The sequence below is a fragment of the Salvia splendens genome, chromosome 8 (genome assembly GCF_004379255.2).
Source record: "Salvia splendens isolate huo1 chromosome 8, SspV2, whole genome shotgun sequence".
Lineage (NCBI taxonomy): Eukaryota > Viridiplantae > Streptophyta > Magnoliopsida > Lamiales > Lamiaceae > Salvia > Salvia splendens.
Window position 1 is genome coordinate 16,076,517 of NC_056039.1, and position 17,688 is coordinate 16,094,204.

Genomic DNA, 17,688 nt, shown 5'->3' on the forward strand with positions numbered 1-17,688 from the left:
CCGGTTTACCGCCGAAACCGGCGGTTCAACCCGAAACCGGTGGTTCGTCCACGGTTTGCGTCAGAAAACTTGCAGTTTCTGACCGAAAACGGCGGTTTCTGACCGGTTTTTGCAGGCCTAAACACTGAATCTATGACCTAGCCTCTGAAAAGTTGCTGGAACCGGCGGAAACCGGCTCCCAAACCGGCAGTTCAATCCGAAAACCGCCGGTTCCAACTGTAAACCGCCGGCTATCCTAAACCCCTACTTGAACCCTACGAACCCCTAACCTACGAAACACTATTTGACCCTTTGAACCGGTGGTTCTAACCACCGGTTCACGGTTCAATATATTGCCGAACCTGAACCGGCCCTTATGAACTGTGAAACCTCCGGCCGGTTCAAACCGCCGATTCCGGTCCCAGTTCCGGTTCATGAACCGGCGGGCCCGAATCGGTAGTTAACCGCCGGTCCGGTTCGGTTTGTGCACACCTAGGTATAGCCTCTTCAATATCTCCCTGAAAAATTCTGCTGAGATGATCAGCCACCTTGTTCTCCATACCCTTCTTATCCTTAACTTCCCAATCGAATTCTTGAAGCAACAACACCCATCGGATCAATCGTGGTTTAGACTCCTTCTTTGCCAATAGATATTTTAACGCTGCATGATCAGTAAACACGATTACCCTTGACCCCAACAAATATGGTCGGAATTTCTCAAAGGAATACACGACAGCTAGCATCTCTTTCTCTGTAGTGTCGTAATTCTTCTGGGCCTGGTTCAAGGTCTTGGACGCATAGAAGATCACGTAGCTTTTCCCCTCAATTCTTTGACCTAAGACTGCTCTGACCGCGTAATCCCTGGCGTCACACATTACCTCGAAAGGGTAATTCCAATCTGGAGCTCTAATGATAGGGGCTGATACAAGTCTTTCTTTCAGAAGTTGGAAGGCCCCTTGACATGCCTCGTCAAAGTTGAAGTCTACGTTATTTTACAGGATGCGGGTAAGTAACTTTGCGATTTTTGCAAAGTCCTTAATGAACCTCCGGTAGAATCCAGCATGACCCAAAAATCCCCTTATCTCTTTCTGATTCGTAGGATATGGAAGCCTTGAGATCACGTCTACCTTCGCCTTAACCACCTGAATACCCTTTTCCGAGACCACATGTCCTAGAACAATTCCCTCCTGTACCATGAAGTGGCACTTTTCAAAATTTAGTACCAGATTCTTCTCTCTGCATCTCTGTAACACTCGATCCAAATTGGCTAGGCAAGCTTCGAAAGAATTCCCGTAGACTGTGAAGTCATCCATAAAAATCTCGATACACTCCTCCAACAGGTTTGAGAAAATACTCATCATGCTCCTCTGAAAAATGCCTGGCGTATTGCACAATCCAAAGGGCATCCTCCTATATGCGTACGTCCCAAATGGGCATGTGAAGGTTGTTTTCTCCTGATCTTCCGGATCAATGTAAATTTGAAAATATCCACTGTATCCGTCCAGAAAACAGAAAAACTTCTTGCCTGCCAATCTTTCCAGCATCTGATCTATGAATGGTAACGGAAAGTGGTCCTTCCGCGTAGCCTCATTCAATTTCCGGTAATCTATACACATCCGCCACCTGGTTACTAATCTCGTGGGCACCAACTCATTCTTCTCATTTGTAACCACTTGGATGCCTGACTTCTTAGGTACCATATGGACCAGACTTACCCACTTGCTGTCTGGAATAGAATATATGATACCCAGCGATAGCAGCTTGAGTACTTCTTTAAGAACCTCTTCTCTCATATTCGGATTCAGCTTCCTCTGTGGGTCTCTGTGAGGTTTGGCTCCATCCTCCAGACAGATATGGTGCATGCAGAGATCAAGACTGATCACCACCAGGTCTGATAGAGTCCATCCTATAGCGGTCTTATTCTTCCTGAGGACTTCCAGCAACTCTTCTTCCTGTTCTCTGGTTAGGTTACTGTTGACAATCACTGGGAACATCCCGTTCTCTTCTAAATAGGCATATCTGAGGCCTGGGGGCAATGTCTTCAGTTCCTTCTTTGTTGCACTTATCTCCTGGGGTAATGGATTCTTCTTTTGCTCTCTGGTTATTAATCCTCTAGGTGCTGGTAAATGTTCCCCACTAGCGACACAAGCTAATTCCTTAGACCTGGCAAAATCTAGACTTTCACAAAACTCCAGAATTGCTTCTGCTAATTCTTCATCAGTCATTCCCAGTGTGTTGACTGCCTCACACCAACTGGCCACCTCCTTGCCGATGGAGTGACTCAACTCTGAATTTTCAACCTGTTCCTGCATCATTTATGTCTCAAGAAATTCTTGGACCAGGGGGTTAATTACATCCACAACATGCATATTATCTATATCCAATGGCTTTTTCATAGCCTCATCAATGTTAAAAGTAAACTTCTCTCCATGATAATATAGACAAATGGTTCCATCAAACACATCAATGATTGTCTTAGTGGTACGTAAAAACGGTCTTCCTAAACGCACTCCTTTAGACTCAGTAGACTGGTACTCACTCATCTTAATTACATGGAAATCAACAGGATACAGAAAATCATGCACCTAAACGATTACATTTTCTAAAACGCCCTCTGGACTGATGCATGACCTATTAGCTAACTGAATTACCACCTTTGTTTCTACCATCCTTACTCCCTCCAATTTCTTATAAAGCGAAAGCGGTAAAACATTTATCGAAGCACCTAAGTCACACATGGCATGCTCAACATTAATGTTCCCAATCGAGATAGGGAGAGTGAACATACCCGGGCAAGTACGCTTGGAAGGCATTCTTCTCTTCTGGATCACGGCTGACACAGTTTCTCCAATCACAATCTTCCCGCTGGGTTTGGTCTTCCCAACGATGAATTCCTTGATAAACTTAATGAAGACGGGCAGCTTAAGAGCCTGAAGAAACGGTAGGTTAATTTCCAGCTTCCCAAAAATTTCCATGAAGTCTGCTGGATCTTCCTTCTTCTTCCTAGATTCACCTCTGTGGGGGAAGGGTTTCACTTGCCTCTCACTGTTGCTAATGTTTCCCTTGGAAGTTTCTCCAGTTTCTTTGTTGATTTCTTCTATCTCCACCTCAACTCCTGGACCTGGGGGATGTTGGTCAGCTGTCCGGGGTATTGCTTTCTCACTGTTTGTACTCTGGTTGGCATTCCCTGTTCCGAACTCCCCTGTTTCAGTTTCCCCTGTTCCGGTTTCCTTTTCCAATGGAGTGAGAATGGACTCCCCATCTTTCTTCACACTTGGCTAGAGGTCCCCAATCCGAACCGAACCGGATTAACCGGCCCGGAACCGTCACCGGCGGTTCCGAACCGAAACTGGAACCGTCGGCGGCGGTTCGAACTGGCACCGGAACCGCCGGTTTGGCCGGGCCGGTTTCGGTTCCAATTTTTCGGCGGTTCGGAACCGCCGGTTCGGCGGTTCCCGGCACAATTTCAGGCCTACTCCTAGCCTTTTCAGAAACCGGGCCCGCGGCCGCCGGATTTGACCGAAACCATGGGCGGAAACCGCCGGTTTCCACCGGCAAAACCGCCGGTTCCGCCGAAAACCGGCGGTTTCGGCGGCAAACCGGCGGTTCCCGCCGTTTTTTCCAAATTTTGAAAATTCAAACGGACGCCTAAACCGCCGGTTTCCGCCAAAAACCGGCGGTTCCGGCGGTAAACCGGCGGTTTCCGCCGTGTTTTTAAATTTTTTTTTAAATCACAATTTCCCCCTATAAATACCCCCCAATCCTCTTCATTTCTACTCACCCCATTCTTGTGTAACTGTGTTAATAAGAATTTCTCTCTCAATCTCAATTTCTCTATTCTCCATTTGATAAGTATCTTATTGGTGAAAAAAATGGGTATCTTTGGGGCAGATGGTACTGGAACACAAATTTATATATGGAATCTGGATGAATGGGGATCAGATTATAGTTTAAAATGGGAAGCTGTGTTCACTGGCGGGAGTTCGTTTCATCAGGCCATCAGGGTGGTATATTCATCTGAGTCCGACGATGAAACGAACTCCCGCCAGTGAACCCAGCTTCCCATTTTAAACTATAATCTGATCCTCATTCATCCAGATTCCATATATAAATTTGTGTTCCAGTACCATCTGCCCCAAAGATACCCACTTTTTCACAAATAAGATACTTATCAAATGAGGAATATCTTTTAATGATCTTCTAAGTCTTTTTTGTCAACACTTGTAAGTTGTAAAATTATAATTGTTGTAACTTGTAATTGTTGTAACTTGTATTTAAATTTTTCGATTTGTAATTGTTGTAACTTGTAATTGTTGTAACTTGTATTTAAATTTTTCGATTTGTAATTATTGTAACTTGTATTTAAATTTTTCGATTTGTAATTGTTGTAACTTGTAATTGTTGTAAGTAACTTGTATTTAAATTTTTCAATTTGTAGTTGTTGTAATTTGTAATTTTAAAGTTGTAATTTGTAATGTTAAGTAATAAGTTGTAATTTGTAATTTTAAGTTGTAATTTGTAAATTTTAAGTTGTAATTTGTAATTTTAAAGTTGTTTGTAGTTTGCAATTTTAAAGTTGTAATTTGTAATTTTAAAGTTGTAATTTGTAATTTTAAAGTTGTAATTTGTAAATTTTAAGTTGTAATTTGTAATTTCAAAGTTGTAATTTGTAATTTTAAAGTTGTAATTTGTAATTTTATAGTTGTAATTTGTATCAATAAAATTCCATTTGAACATCGTTTTATTCTAATTTTATTTATGCAAATATATCTACATATTTTACTTGAATTACAAATTTAAAATGCAAAAAAAAAAAAAACCGCCGAACCGGATGAACCGGCCCGGAACCGGGCAAACCTAGGCGGTTCCGCGGTTCACGTGAACCGGCGGTTTACGGTTCCGGAACCGGAACCGCCGATCCTTGGCCGGTTCGGTTCCGGTTCCATTTTTTTTCGAACCGGAACCGGCGGTTCTGAACCGTGAACCGCCGGTTCCCGAACCGTGGTGACGTCTACACTTGGCCCATCATATCCTCGCCCCGACCTCAGGGTTATCTGGCTGAAATTTGCCCTATCTGGTGGTTTAACCGAGGCAGGAATTCTTCCTTCGTTCCCGCGCATCTCACTCAAAGAAGTCGTGATCTGAGAGAGCTGTTTCGCTAACATGTCCATGGTCGCCTTCTGCTCAGTCTGCGCATCTTGAAGCTTATGCACCACGTCATTGTTGGACTGCATGTTGTTATGAATGTGCTGTTGCGAGTTCACCAGATCACTCACCAATTCATCAATGCTCTTCAGCTGTCTGGTACTCGGCTGGCTGGTGTTCGGGCCTTGAGGGTGGTTTGGACCATGTCCCTGATTCGGCCTAAAATTACCTGGACCTCCTTTGTTGTGATACTGCGGATTCTGCCCTTGTTGATTTTGATGGTTGGGCTGAGAGTTATGATTGTTGCCTTGATAATTCCTCTGGTGTGGTGGCACATAAGAACTGGCTGGATTGTTCTGATTCCTGTTTGCCCAGTTGGGTTGGTCATTATGCTGCCGATTGCCCCAATTGTTCCCCTCCTGATTTCTGTTAATCCAATTCGGTTGTCGCTCCTGAGGGTTTGCATAGTGGTTTCCTTGTTGTGGTGGCGGCAAATTCGGATCATTGTCAGACCATCTGAAATTTGGGTGATCCCTCCAGGGAGCATCCCTTTGCCTGCCTGGGTTCCAACTTCCGTTTGGATTCCAGCTTCCCATTGCATTTTCTTGAGCTTGGCAATCTCCTTCGTTCTGCTGACTATAGCATTGATACACTTCCTCTGGACCAGGTAATTGTTTGGTCTTCTCTCCTGGGTCTGGGGAATTGCTCTTTCCCAAGGCAATTAGGATTGCCTTCTCTAGCTTATCTATCCTTTGATCTATCCGGTCTTCACTCTGCATGTTCACTGCTTCCATACTCCCCCTCTTAAGGATGGTGCGAGGAGTCGTACGCCTTCTTGGCATCAATCAGCCTGCCCAAAATCTCTCGGGCCTCACTTACTCGTTTCTTGATAAAATTTCCCTGCTCGAGGAGTTTAATAAATCCTTGGACTCTGGATTTGCCCCTTCATAAAAGATGTTGTAGACCTCTGCTTTGCACATTTGGTTATTAGGGCATGAATCGAGCAAACCCTTGAATCGCGACCAATACTAACTCAACGCCTCATCATAATCTTGTCGGCATGCCGGAATCTCCTTCTTGATTGCATTCGTCTTGTTCGATGGAAAGAAGTAATCCAAGAACAGTAACCTGAAATCTGCCTATGAGCTTATAGAATTTGCCGGTAACCTTAGTAGCCAAGTATTCGCCTCTCCCTTTAGTGAGAAAGGTAGAGCACGTAGCCTATAATCTTCCTCGGTCGAGTTAGGTGGCCTCTTCTGAATGCTGCAGAGCTTGCAAAACTCAAGTAGAAACTCGTAGGGACATTCTATCTTGCGGCCATAGAGGTGTGGCATGACAGCCAGTACATTGGTCTTGATGTCTATCAATCCCTGAGCTTGGGTGATTATTATTGCTTGTGCTGGCTCGCCGTTCAAATGAGCATTGACCGAGCCGATCTCTGGATCATTGTCTGGTTCAGCCGCCATTCTGACGGTTCCTTCTTCTGAGTCTGTAGCTGACTCAACTTCCTCCTTGATGGGTGGGACTAAGTCGTCTTCACTTTCCGAACTCAGCTGGACTGGATCTTCTGTTGTCAACCCAGATCGGGTAGTAACAGAGGATACTGTCTTCTTAATCTGCCAACTAGTCTGAGCGTCTCTCCAACCAAATGAGTTGCTCCAGTGTCCTGACTCTGAGCCTCTGCGCATAAACTGTAATAAAAAAGAAAAACAATGAATAAAAAAAACTATATACGCCAAAAATCTCTAGATGCAAACATAAATAACGCATTCCATCCCCGGCAACGGCGCCATTTGAAGCTGCAAGTTTTCGTTACGCTGTGTGTGCGCCTAATTCTTAGGTCCAGAGGATTCACTAGAGCACAGGGTCTAGGAGATCTTGAACCTTCAGAATACAGTCGTTGTTGTAACAACCTTGCCTCAAAACCTCAACCCTCTACACTATTGGTTAGTATAGGGAAGTCGGGATCGAATCCACGAGGACGGAAGGGTTGGAATGCATAGAGAGAACTTTTGGAGGGGTTTGGCTGCTGCCACGCAACATGAGGGTCGAGTTTTAAACTACTAGGCCTGGGAAATAAAATCTAGTCTATGCTAACTACCAGATCTGGAGAATTGAAAGTACGTAAAACGTAAATGCATGCATGATTTGTATCAAACAGTAATTTGAGAGTATTCGCAAAATTCATGGGTCAAGTAAAAGAGTTTCCTAAATAAACCAAGCATAAGGCAAGCAAAAGTAAACAACAAAACAAATTACTCGAATTAGCTACTGACAGAAAGTTGCGGTTAACAAACTAAAGCAGTACGATTACAACTACCGATCGACTTCATCTTCTCCAACAAACGAGCACTGAATGAACAGAGTAGACATGAAAAAACAGAGCATACCTCAAATCAAACGCCGAACACTTCAATTAAACTGAAAGCTATCAGATCTAAACTACTGGACTAAGTAAACAAGCGGTAACAGAGTTTTCCATGCAGATCCGAACACAAGTATTCCATATTCAAACGATTAACAGAAATCTAAGCTAGATCTACCAGAATCAACACCAAACAAATTAGATCCACCATTCTCAACATCATCCCAACTTCGATTCAACCTCAATTCGGAAATCCAACTCCGATCAACACCAATCTCAGCTCCGATCAACAAAACAATTGCGAAAGCACCCAAAGCAGAAATCAGAGCAGTAAACGACAAAATCAAACGAAAACAGAAATTTAAACTAGATTAAACATAAACTGAAATGAGTCACAAAGCAATCACCGAATTTCCGGCAAGGAAATCGGCGAGGAAAGATTACGTGCAGAAAGTAAATTGTTTAATCACTCCTTCTCGGAGTGGTGTTACACCTTCAGCTGAACAAAAACAAACCACCACTAACTACCCCAAATCTCCATGGAACCAAGTGCGCGAGTGAGTGTGTGAAGAGTGAGCCCAAAAATACTAAGGAAAATTCTCTAACTTCGTGTCCTCTCCTCTTTCTTTGTAAGCTTCCTGGTATTTATAGGCGTGGCTCAAATCTCTAGGGCAATGGTCATCTTGATTTGACGATTGTACCCTCGCGGAATTCGCTCCTTTTCTTCACATTTCTTCTCTATTCTCTCTGCCCTGGTAATCGTCTTTCATTCATGGGTTTGGCAGATTTTTCACGCACCTGGACTTATAAATGCATGTTAGCACCTTAGAAATCACAGAATTCATACGTAAAATAGATGCATGAAACAAGCCTTATCATGAAGCATTATCCAATTACTTAGGGAAGAAACGAAGTAATAACAAAATGAATATTAAATAGCAAAATGAAATTATATAACGAAAGTCGTTACTAACACATCCCTAGAATCCTAAGAGTTTAGTTACACATGAAAGAATAAACTAAAAACATAGATTGTAGGGAAGTCAAAAAGAAAATAAGAACTAAAGCAAGTAAAACTCAAAAGTTGAATCCTTGTAGCCTTGATCTTCTCTTTATTCCTTCTTCAACCCCTTGCACTATGAAGTACTCTCAAATTTAAGCTTTGGAATTATTTGGCAAAAAGAAGATGAAAGATGAAGGATTAGGGTTGGAGGAGAAGCCTTGAGGCTCCCCAATTTTGGAGGCTATGAATTGGTGAATATTATGAGTTAGGTTATGGGGTATATATGGGCTTGAAAAAGGTTTAAATATGGTAAAATGTGTCCTCCAAATAATAGGAAAGATGGAATTTTCGTGCCCCATAGGTTAAGGAAAAGATTTGGCTTAACAAGGTAATAGTTTCTTTTCTCCTTAAATTCCCGTCAGCACTTGACAAAATTGCACAGTCTTCGTAGAATGACCATAACTTTCTTCACAAAAATCCAATTGAGATTATATTGGTAGCAACGTGAAGATCTTTCACAAACGAAGAGAATGGTAGGTAGCACGCCTTGTTAGGACTTTAGAATAGCCAGCAAAATGAGTTTGAACATAGGCTGTCGTGCGCGGGCCGCTGGGCAGCTCCAGAACTCTCTGGAATAGTTTCAGCGACCGCTGCATTGGGTCCAGCGGGCCGCTGGGTTGCACTTCAGTTCCAGCTTCCAGAATTTGACGCTTTATGCCATTTTTCAGCTCTATTTTGCACATTTCTCACAAATCATGTCAAAATACCAAAATGGATAAAATATACAAATAGTGGACATGTAATGCAACTTGACACTCAAAACGAACCAAATAATGGCCTTAAAATAGTGCAAAATCCGAGCGTATCATTGAAGCCGGTACCACAAGCCATGTGTGCTCTGAAAGAAGTGTTTTTGTTAATTACAAATCGGTTGGGGGTAGAAAGATATGTATGGCAAACCAAACCTCTTCTGAGGTGGTTGGTATGAGTAGTGCGTTCTTAAATTAAGATCTGGAAAAGGTTCTTACCCTTAAGGATGTGTTGCATGTCTCAAACATCCGAGAAATGTCAGATTCACTTATAGTAAATCATGGTTTTCCAATAGAAATCGAGTGTGGAAAAGTTATGTTGACTAAGTATGAGAAGTTCATAGGTGAAGGCCACCTAGAGAATGTGCTTTTTGAGCTGAATGTAACAGCCATGCACCGTGAAAAAGAATTAAGCAATAAGTTAGATGATATCTTATTTGGTTCATTGTTATGATTTATAGCATAATAGATTGAGACATGTAAATCTAAATAATATAAAAATGTTAGTGAACCTAAATATACTAAAAGTAAATAAGTTCAACTCACTCGAAAGATATGTAATGTGTTTTGAAGCAAAAATGAATAAGTTGTCATTTCACTCGGTAGAACGGGGCACAAAATCTCTAAAGTTGATCCATACAGACATATGTGATTTGAAGTTTGTGCAAACTAGATGTGGTAAAAAGTACTAAAAGCGTAACATATGTGAACAGAAAATGTTGAGTGAGTTTAACGTGTTTCCCGTTGTAATTGGATCCTAAACCCTACTTTATCCATCTTTTTATATCTTTACTTGCTTTATTACTTTTATTGTTTACTATTTCAAGTAGTAAATTAGATAAAAATCAAAAACAACCTTTCATAGTCTCTAAATAGTGTTTGAAATAAAGTTATGGTACTTAAGCTGACAATCTAGTTCTTGTGGATACGATAATTTCACTAGACACCAACTACTTAGCCTCGTACATTTGCGTGTAATTTCTTGAGCTAAAAGTAGTTTAACTCAACTAGTGGCAAAAATGACAAAAAATGGAATAAACATCAAAAAGGTGTCTGGACTTGCCAGCGAGTCGCAACAACTCGCTGGGACCGTTCTTGAGTCAATTTTGCACCAGCGAGTCGCTGGTTCGGCGCTACTCTGCATAGTCTTTGTAAATCGGTCATAACTCTCTTATCCGAATTCTAATTGAGGCATGCAAGATATTCACGCGAAGCTCTCTCGACGATGAAGATAATAGTGGTTTGAAAGAACATTTGGAAAACATCTTAATAGGCCAATTACTATTTGAATCAACCCCAACTTTGACTTGACATTTTGTCATGCCTTTGCCTTCTTCTTGAACTCAATCAAACCATGACCCTCGATATCATTTTAATATATACTCCTTCCGTCCCACTCTAAGTGGAACTTTTCGAATTCGACGCGATTTAATCTAGTATTGTTTTGTGAGCAAAGTGGAGATAATAAAATGAAAAAGAAAGAGTGATGTTTATATATTTACAAATGTGTCATTTAAAGTGGGACATACCAAAAAGAAAAATGAATCACTTAGAGCATCTCCAACAAGGAGAGGTAAATGAAAGAAGTATATTATATATTTACCTTCTCATAAAGTGAAATATACCCTACCAAAAAATAACACACTCCAAAGGAAAATGTATATAGAAAGGTAAATCATTTTTTATAAATAAGATAATAGTACAAAATGTATTAAAAGACATAAAGTATAATACCTTCTCAAATGCATTTTCCCTTGGAGAAAGATTTTTCATCAAAAGAAGGCAAATATGGTAGTTATAAGATGTTACCTCTCTATTGATGGAGAGGTAAAGATATCTCTTCAAAATGAGAAAAAATATAATACCTTCTCAAATACCTCTCCACTTAGAGAATGGGTTTTCATGGAAAAAAGATAAATATGGTAGTTATATAACTTTACCTCTTCATTTATCTCTCTCCTTAGAGTGGGATGGAGAGAGTATGATGTTAAACACTAAAAGATATATTTCCCATATCCTATAAAAAATGAAACGTTTTTAAAATAGAAACAACATTATTTTTATTTTTCATATCTCTTATTTTATTTTTTCCTTATTAGCTTACAAAATAATCACATGCCAAAAAATAAATGTTTTATTTCTAATGGAATGGGAAGGAATATTTGTCTTTCTCCGTTACATCTCTTCATGGTTAAGAAAGTGCAATTTCGCATCCATAAAATTTCATTCTGGATCTAGATTATTATAAAAAGGAACAAAATAAATATAATCGAAGGAAAAAAAATCCTTTTTTCGTGTGAAAGGCAACCTTAATTTAATAAAGACGCCCACTTTGAAAATCAAAATAAATGGAGTAATAAATTGGTTGTCCCTAACAAATTCGTACCCAATTACTTAGCCTAATGAGTAATGAATAATGAGGGGGCCACGATCATGACGCGCCTATCACACGCCTCGAAATATCTATAAAATGATTGCTACTTTATTGAGCAATCCATTTACTTGATTCAGATCTCCACTTCCATTTATCTAGGCCAGGTACTTATCTCTCCTCCCAATCCCAATCATGTTTTACTGATAAGAAATTGACCTAATTGCTATTGTTTGTGATGATCGATTAGGTTGATTTGAAGAAGAAATGGGGCATCATCACCACCATCACCACCACCACAGCGGCAGGCCTTACGATGATCCGTTGCTGGCTTGCTGTTGCTGCCCTTGCATCCTTGTTTCTTCGGTGTTCAGAATGATCGGACAGTGCGTGTTTGTCGCATGCTATCCTTTGTTCCAGTGCTTCGGTTTCAATGACCACAGACACCACCATCACCACCATCATTGTTACTGATATTTTTCTCTGTATTTGATCATGTTTTTTTCTACAGTGTTGCTTTATTGTTTAGGTTATTCATTATCTTTTTGATGAAATTCCACCATATTTCACATGTATCTTCTTTTCTACTCCCTCCGTTTTAGAGTAGTAGAGTCATTTTTAGTAGTCATTTTTCTATTTTGAGCGTTTCATAATAGTAGAGTCATTTCCCTTTTTAGCAGTAAAAAATAACAAATTTTCTCGATCTTACTTTTCTCTTTCTCTTTTACTTTATTCTCTCTATTTTATTACTCCATCCGTCCCATTGAAGTTGACTCATTTTCTTTTTTAGTTTGTCCCAAGTAGGATGACCCAGTACCGAAAATGTAAACACATTTTATCTCTATTTTATTCTCTCTCTAACTTTACTCTCTCCGATTAACAAATAAAATAAAGTTGCATAAAATCCAATGTCATCCAATAAAGGTGCCCAAGGTTTACGGTTCCGGCGGTTAACCACGAAACCGTAACCGGCGGTTACGGTTCCCAACCGAAACCGTGAGAATTTATCCAAACCGAAACCGTCGATTTTAGAACCATGGTTCGGTTCAGGTTCAAAAATGTTCGAACTGAAACCGTGCCGGAACTGGCGACTCCAAATCGGAACCGCAAAAAATCGTGAAACTGAGCCAGAACTGCAAAAAACTGTCAAAAACCGGCGGTTCAAAACAGTAAAAAACCTTGAAAAATGTCGAAAAACCATTGGAACCGTAACCGTGTTACACCCTCGCAGTTCGGTTCCAGTTCATAAATTTCGAAAATCGGAACAGGCGATTCCAAACCGGAACCGTGGGCACCTCTACCACCTAAGGAAGGGGTCATCTTCCTTAGGTTGGAGGGAGTAGTCATTTTTTTATTTTGAAATAATTGAGTCATTTCTATATTTTAGATGTAACTTTTCTTATTTTATTATTCTTAATCTTCGTGCCGAAAAGAAGACTTCCATTACAAAATGAGGGAAGGAAATATGCATTGCTAAATGACAATCCGTATCTCTCTGAGAGAGAGAGAGGGAGAGTGATGGAGAATTGGGGATTGTCAATGAAATTACATAGATTAGCCAATTTCCATTTCCCAATAATTTAATTTAATTTAATTATCATGCGATCGCAGAACAATATAAAATTTCAAAAGAAAAATAATAAATAGAATTAATAATGAGTGCTATATTTATCTCTGAAGTAAAATTTTCAACTTTGGTAGAATAAATAAAAAAATAAATTATAGTACTAAGAGCATCAATAACACTGTGGGTTGAACCGCGCTTGGGTCTCGGACCGCAGCCTGGCGCATTATAGGAGAGGGAGACGCGGTTTGAGCCGCACCTGGAGATGGAGGAGAGGCCCGGTGCCGCGCCCGGTTGAGTCACGTCCTGACGTTGTTGGTTTGGGCCCGCGCCCGGTTGAGTCACATCTCGGCGTTGTTGGTGCAGGGGCCGCGCTTGGTTGCGGCTCGTCCCGGCGTTGCGGGAGCATGGGCTGAACCCAGGCCGCAATTTCTGATGTTTTTTGCATTTGGAATTTTGATCTTAGAAGAGAGTGGAAGAAAAAATGAAGAGGGGGAAGAGGGAGATGGAGAGAGGCGTGCACAATTATGTTGGTAACTAGGGAGTGGAGATTATTTTAATTTTCTCATTTTCATTTATTTTTTTAGTTTATATAATTTATAATTTTATGTTGGTCGAAAACTGGAGATCTCATTTTGATCAATTTTTTAATTTTAAATTTATAATTTACAATTTTCAAATTAAAAATAAATTTTTTGTATTATAATTGTTCTAACGTTTTCTATTTTAAAGAGTAAAATAACTTATAATTGTGAATAGTGTAACTTTAATAGTTGGGTCCTGCAAGGTTATAGTAATTTTGGTCTGGCTAGAAAATTAGGAGAATAATGAAGTGGAGAGGACTTGAGGCCGGTATCCGGACCAGGGTTAATGAAGTTCTAAGTACTGGAGTACAATTTTATGTTGAATGAAATTATTAAAAATTTTGTTCATATCAAAAAAGTGTCATAGAGTTTGAGATGGAGTATAATTTAACACTATAAATAATATTTTTGAGTTTTCAACTTTTTAAAAAAGTAGAATTAAATATTTAAATATTTTTTAAAATTTCAATAACAACTTAGTTGTATTTCTAGATCCATCATCGAAACTGGAGGGAAGCACTTATACGATCATAATACAACACTTAACAAACAAAATATATAATGACCTTAAATTTAAGAACAACGTACTTTGATGTTTTAATTGTAACTTAAATGTGCATTCCAACAAGTAAATTTGCTAGTAATACAATGTCACCCGCAAACTACGGAAGTAAAAAATATTATGATGATGTTCGGTTTTATAGATAAAATAGTACCAAGATACAATTTAGGATAAAGTTATAAGATTATTTTAGTCATAGATGAGTTAGCTATGACTAAATATCTCATGATTATCCTTATAGGATTGAATTGTGATATTGAATATCATTAACCAAATTCACTACATATATAATCTCGGAATACAATTTTGCAAACCGAACGCCACCTATATTGATTAATATCTTATGTTGCAAAGAATCTCTCATATCCGGATTTTGCTCAAACACTTTCATATCCTCCTTGCTTAAATCCACCCATGCCTCAATCACATCTCCGTCTCCATTTCCCATTAGGATCGTCGTGCATCGGAGCGATGCCAACCCAAATCGGCTTCCCCCATCCGAAGTCAGCTTCACCGAATCCAAACTTACTCCAATCGCTAAACCAAACCGCAGAGGAACCAACTCTAGGGAGTGCATTCGCCACCGGTTTCAGAGTGGCGCCGCCAAAACAAAGCTGCCAACACTTTGCTATGGCCTTTCCAATCGCCTCCTCCATAAGATCCACCAATCCCTGAATCCCCATCTCTGCCTGCATTATAATATTACCACAGACATGTTTATGCAGAGGCGGGACCATTTGTTACGACTTTTCCTCGCAACCTCCCAATCTTAGCTCGCAACTTCTCAATCCACTGAGATTCAACGATAAAACGCAACTCTCAACACACGATTGATCAATAGGAACAACTGAATTAACAATGATAACGATCAGATGTTTTACAATTGGAATGAGTAAGCAAAGAGGAACTCTAGATCCACGATCTAAGCTCACCAACACTCAACTAATCAATATTAACGATAACGCAGCTAAGAAACGATCTCTACTACTTATACTCTGTTTCCTAGCTCACAGCGTCCACGTAGGCACACTTTCCACGTGAATGCCTCATCATTATTGCCACGTGTCTTTATTTAATACGCTGGCTCGCATGCTAGCTCCAACGGTCAGCTCCAACGGCTCGCATGCTAACTCCCACGGCTCTACGGTTGCATGCATGTGTGTATCACTCCTCTATAATTATGCATGCAACAATACCCCGCTTAAGGTTCCTTGTCCACAAGGAACCAAGGAAACCTTGCCTTGATCACGTCAGCAAACTCCCACGACGCGTCGGCCGGCGATCTTCCCTCCCAATGAATAGCCACTTCGTTGCTGCCTGGTTCTGCCGTTTTACCATTTTTCTGTCCAACACAGCTTGAGGAATAGCATCATTTAAGTGAGAAATACCTGGTAATTCAATGATAGGACCAGTTGGTGGAGAAGCCGGCTTTAACAAGGACACATGAAACACATTATGGATTGTTGCTGAAGGAGGCAGATTCAATTTATAAGCAACTGCCCCAATCTTGTCCAAAATCTGATAAGGTCCGAAATATATAGGTTCAAACTTATGGTGTTTCCCTCTGATTGACTTCTGTCTATATTCTCTCAACTTCAACCAAACCCAATCTCCTAGCGCAAACTCCTTATCACTTCGATGCTGATCCGCTTGTTTTTTCATTCTATCAGCTGCTTTTTGCACATTCCTCTTGAGGATAGAAATCATTTTTTCCCTATCCCTTAAGGCTATCAACTGCCTCCACATTAGAGTCACCCGGTAAGTAAGGAACATGCAGAGGAGGTTCAAACCCATACAAGGCTTCAAAAGGAGTCATTCGAATGCTTGAGTGATAAGTGGTGTTGTACCAATATTCAGCTAATCCTAGCCAATGAGACCAAGTGTGTGGCTTCTCACCCATTGCACATCTTAGATAGCATTGTAAGCTTCTGTTTACTATCTCAGTTTGGCCATCAGTTTCTGGATGGTAAGTTGTAGAATACAATAATTCTACCCCCAACAATGTCATGAACTCCTTCCAGAAACTTCCCACAAAGATAGCTCCTCTATCACTCACAATCTTGACTGGCATTCCATGAAGCTTGAAGACTGAACCCAAAAATATCTCAGCTACTTTCTTAGCTGTAAAAGGGTGTGAAAGCGCCATGAAATGGGCATATTTACTCAGCCTATCCACCACCACAAATATAGTATCATAGCCTTGTGAGCTAGGCAAGGATAGACGTCACCACGGTTCGGGAACCGGCGGTTCACGGTTCGGAATCGCCGGTTCCGGTTCAAGATTTGGATGAACCTGAACCGGCCCGGCCAAGGTTCGGCAGTTCCGGTTCGTGAACCGTGAACCGCCGGAACCGCCGTGCAAAACCGGTTCCGGGCCGGTTCGGCCGGTTCGGCGGTTCGATTTTTTTTAATTGTAAATTTGAAATTCAAGTAAAAAATGTAAATATATTTGCATAAATAAAATTAGAATAAAACGATGTACAAATGCAATTTTATTGATAAACATTACAATTTCAAAATTACAAATTACAACTTTAAAATTACAAATTACAACTTTAAAATTACAAATTACAACTTTAAAATTACAAATTATAACTTAAAATTTACAAATTACAACTTAAAATTTATAAATTACAACTTAAAATTTATAAATTACAACTTAAAAATTATAAATTACAAAAGACCTAAAGTCTTGATTACAATTTACAAATTACATATTCGAAACAAAGGGGAGAAAAAAAAAATAAAGGAAAAGGACTTGAGCTCAACTTAAATTTAAAATTTAAGTTGAGATGCCTACGTATCCTCAATGCTCAATTGCATTTTGGAATCAAAGTCCACGTAGTTCTCTTACCTTGCTTTATTTGGCTTGATCGAAGGAATTGGCGGCGCGCCTACTCTTCTTCGTCGGGGAAGTAGTGTTGGTCGGGTTGTACTACTTGATTGTTGCAATCCGGTTCTTGGTCTCTAATTTCGGCGGAGCACCAATCATCAAGTAACATGGTGGCTTCCATGTTTTGCCCGGTGAGTCTACTTCTTTTGTCGTCCAAGACGTTGCCTCCAACACTAAAGGCGGACTCGACGGCGACAGTGGAAGCCGGAACCGAAAAGATCTCCTTGGCCATTGATGCAAGGATGGGAAAATCTTTCTCGTGTGATCCCCACCAATCTAGGACGTCGATTTGTTGGGGAACGGGACATCCTTCTTCCTCATTGAATGAAAAGTGTGAGTCAAAATATAAGTCTAACTCACTTGTCGAATTTGCCGTCCTTCCTCCGCTGCTGAAGCCGTATAGGTCCGCCAAT

General features: G+C 40.3%; 1 long non-coding RNA gene across 1 annotated transcript; it reads left to right on the top strand.

The window, feature by feature from the left end:
- The first annotated feature begins 11,704 nt into the window (after nucleotides 1–11,704).
- Nucleotides 11,705–12,375, top strand: LOC121743559. The gene is made up of 2 exons (XR_006038300.1): nucleotides 11,705–11,839; nucleotides 11,923–12,375. It is a non-coding gene; the product is annotated as an uncharacterized LOC121743559 (long non-coding RNA).
- Nucleotides 12,376–17,688: the final 5,313 nt, after the last annotated feature.